The sequence below is a fragment of the Rissa tridactyla genome, chromosome 21 (assembly GCF_028500815.1).
Source record: "Rissa tridactyla isolate bRisTri1 chromosome 21, bRisTri1.patW.cur.20221130, whole genome shotgun sequence".
Classification (NCBI taxonomy): domain Eukaryota; kingdom Metazoa; phylum Chordata; class Aves; order Charadriiformes; family Laridae; genus Rissa; species Rissa tridactyla.
This window is the reverse complement of record NC_071486.1, coordinates 2,443,896-2,448,064: the sequence shown is the minus strand read 5'-3', so window position 1 is coordinate 2,448,064 and position 4,169 is coordinate 2,443,896.

Here is a 4,169-nt window from a genome sequence, read left to right as displayed (position 1 = left end):
TATGTTTGTGCCTTAAATTGAATGGGGAGAGAGGGGAAAGGAAGTCTGGAGTGGAAATCTCTGACCCCGCTGTTTTTCAGGGTGAAGGCTCCCAGATAGCCAGGCATGAACTCCATGTAATCAGGAAATAACTTTGCGAGGCAGCAGCCTCTGCCCCTGGATTTGGGTATTCCTCTGGTTTTCCCTCTTCCCCTCCTCTCGTTCTGAGGCTTCCCGCGAGCTCCCAGGAGACAGAGGCTGGAGAAGATTCTTGCTAGCCACACGTTTGTGTATTTTGTTCCTTAAAAAGGTGGGGTGTTCTTGCATGTCGTAGCTGTCTGTGCATGTAGAGCTGCTTGAGGTTTTTTTTTTTGTTGTTGTTGTTACTTGTTTGGGGACGGCACTGGGGCAGTTAAATCGTCGGTGAACTCTTTTACTGAGTTACCTCAGCCAGCGCCCTGAAATCACAGCGTCCTTCCTCTCGTGCTGCAGCTCATTGTGAAATACCTGCCGTCCTGGAGGCTTCGGCGAGGAAAAGATAAAATATACGGCATAGAAACATGCACCTTTTTCTTTGTGTTCTACCCTTCTGGTTTCAGAGAAGGAGAGCTTGGGACGGAGGGTTTCTTGTGAGATCAAATGTTTAAAAAAAAAAAAAAAAAAAAAAGTTCTTCAAAGAAAAAAACTATGGCGTCTTGTGCCAGAACTTAAGTTATTTCCTGAAAAGAATTTTTTTTAGAAGTATTGGAATCCAAAGCAAAGAAATAAGCATGCATAAAACCACAATCTCCCTTTCACTGTCTATATCTATAAATATAAATATTTATATATATAAAACTAACATTTACTAGAGGTTTGGTTTTGGTTTTTTTTTTTTTTTTTTTACCTTCTCAGATAAGAGCTTCTTGGCTGTTTTTTAGCAGGTTGGTCTCTGCCTGAGGAAACGTGCAGAGGGAGTTTGTTTGAACACAAACGTGGTTTTAAGTATTTTGTGTTTTACGGGGCTCCGCGTGAGTGAGATGCCCAGAGGTAGCGACTGGCAGGAGGGAGGTTTCTCGGCGTGTTCTGTGTCTGGGGCGCTCGGGGGCCCCGTTTTAGGACTTGGGGAGGAGGCGTTTTTAGATACCGATTTGTTGCAGGCATCCTGTGCGGACAACACACGCGTGTACGTGAGGAGAAAGGCTTCCGCAGTATTTTGTATTCTTACCGATGGGACGGAGAGGAACCGTTTGTAGTTGGTTTTACCCCACATTTGAAGAGGCAGCACAAAGGGCTGGGACGCAGATGACAAAGCCATTGATTCTTCCCAGGCTACTTCCCAGTGATCTCTTCAGGTCAAACACTTAATAAAGGTCTGGGGTGAGATGCTTGGAGCAGCTACTCCATGCTCTGGGATAAAACCTCTCCTCAGACCAATAAAATCAAGACAGAAAACCTCCCTTTTCTGCTGGACCAGCAGTCCAGGTATTCAAATGAAAATGTAGATATACTATGTAAACCTACAGCGAGATTATTTTTATCAGCCATTTTATGTGTAGATGCTACGGTGTGATTTCATGCGGAAATATTGCTAAAGATTTTTAAAAATATAGACGTCGTGTGTGTACACGCGTGCGTGTGTGTGTGTGTGTGTCTGTGCGTGTGTGTGAGTGGGAACGTTTAATCCGGAGCCCGGACTCCGCCAGGCGCCGCATGGCACCCGCTCCCTCCCCTCGGTGCCACGCTGCTCAGCCGCCCGCAGCCTCCACAGGAGGACGCGTTTAAAGAAGAAATCTGCTATTTTGTTTCTACCCATGAATTTTTGCTGTAATTGGTTATGCCAGATAAGATGTCACGATACCACTGGTTTAAAAAAAAAAAATAAAACTTATTTTTCAGATTTACTGCGCTGATGGTGCTTGCGAATCCCGTGCGCTGACGGGTTGGTTTTAGCATGGTGGGAGCTTCTCCCTCGTGTCATTCGGGATCCTGCCCGTGATGGTCGGGGTTTGGGGGCCGAGGCCGGGTGACTCCTTGACTGAGTGTCTCCTGACACCGGGCTCGTGTCCGTGTGTCCCAAGGGAATTCTTTGCTGCAAAACCAGCTCAGAGTCTGACCACGAGTACTGGACACAGAAAAAATACTTTTATTTTCTGTGTAGCGTAGGCAAGCGCGTATTAACACCATAGACCACGTCCTGCTGCTTGCCCGGACCTGGGGCACATCCCCGGTAGTACTGGTTTGTGCTGGTTTGCTATTTAAAAGTGATTTTTCTTCCTCTTCGGCTGCTGTCTCGTTAGGGTGAAGGGTGTTCGTGGGGGCAGGAGCATCGTGGCTCTCCGTAGCGGAGATTTGCTGACTTTCACTCGGAAGAACGATCGCCCGAAGCTGTGTCCCTCCCACTCGAACAGCCTCAGGAACCGAAGTTCCCAGGCCTTGATAAACCAGGGTGGCTTGTGCTGGTCCGAGTCTGGTAGCCATGACGTGTGGGCTCCCCCGTCCCGGAGCTCTGCAGCAGCTGCTCCGAGTACGGGCACGGAGAAGTGTTGGGGACATGGAGAAGTGTTGGGGACACGGAGCCGTCTCCCCGCCTGTGTTCACCTTGCGCTTGCCTTGGGACCAGTGGAGACGAAAAATGCCTAAACTGGACCTGTCTGTGTTTTCTGGGAGAAAAAAAAAATTCCACAATTCCTGAATGTTCTCCATTATAATATATCCTAGTTAGCAAAAAAAAAAAAAGAAATAAAAATATATGTATATACTAAAATCAGTGAGAATTGAACCGGGGGGAAAAAACATCAAGTACACCTCCAAAATCAAATTGCTTGAGTCAAGGTTTCCAATTTCAATTTGAATCGGTCACTGGAATGAATTCATCTTTCCACAGCCGAGCCATGCCCTAGATATTCCGAACTCCTTAATTGCGCGCTGATTGCCCGCGCGTGCACGCGTGGTTGAGCAAGAGCCGTGCTGGTGAAATGACGAATGAGTTACCCCTTCGCGGGTGTTCGGGAGCTGCTGCCGTAACCCCTCTTGCTCACAGGTGTATTTATAGAAACCGGTTTATTTCCTGGCTGTGCTCTTGCTGCAGCCGGGGCTTATTTACACGGATTGATGAAACAAGGGTAAAAAAACTGCCCCGGCACCTTGTGCCCGGTTTGTGTTCGATAAAACAGCTCTCGCCATGGCCGTTTGAAGGGCCAGCGCTGATCTGTGTTGCAGAGGCTGCCTGTAAGCAGGAAAAATGAATCTGTTGGGGCTTTTTCAGTAATTCCTATTTATCGGGTAACCTGGCTGTAATCCTGCCGCCCGGACGCGCTGGGAGCAGGGACGCCTTCGCGGGTGAGGCTTCGGGCAGGGCTGAGGTTGGTGGGGCAGAGCCCGGCACGAGCCGCAGGGCCGGCTCGGTAGGGCCCGGCTTAGTCACTTCCTTGGGGACGTTCCTTGGGTGCTCCTACCTCCGGTCTGGGAGCCCCTCCTGAGCCTCCGAAAGTTGGAGCAAAATGGCGAGGAGTTCTCTGCCTTCCCAGGAACGGACCTTCTCGCGGGCCGGCGCGGGCAGGCACAGCAGAGAACTGGCTGTGGAGACCAGAAAAGGGGTGAGAAGACCCCCTGCTGCAGGGGGTGAAACCAGACCTAGCAAAGCCTGGAGACAAACAGTTCTCAGGATGGTCCCGTCTCGCAGCTGCTCCTCAGCCTCCGCGCTGCAGTCACCTGGACGAAGGTGGAGAACCTCAGCCGGCTTCCACCATGTCCCCGCTCTGCTGGGACGCCAGGCTTGGGAGAAAAATCGCCATCCTTGCTCTCGTGTGGATGTAACACCCCGGTGTCCTCCGTCACGAGCCTGGAGCTGTCTTCCATCAGCTGGGAAGAAGAATGTCCCCGCTTGTCTGACGAGGCGCTGTGGCTTGTTCCCTGGATTCCCCGGCTCGACGAGTCCTTACTCATCCGCTGGTTCAGAGCGGGGATTTCACGAGACCCCCTCCGAGCCCCACGAGGACATTTCTCGGCTGGCGGCCGGGTGGAAGCAGAAGCGGGAGAGCCGTCGGTGGCTGTGGGTCTCCCGGCGGTGTTCCTGCGGCGGGGCCGGGTGGGTGCTCAGCGCCCGTTCCGGAGTCCAGAGGCACCTGGACGCGACCGAGGCGTGTCGGGAAACCTGATGCCTCACCTCCGCCGATGTGGAGGCGGAGGGAGGAGGGCCCAAAGACATG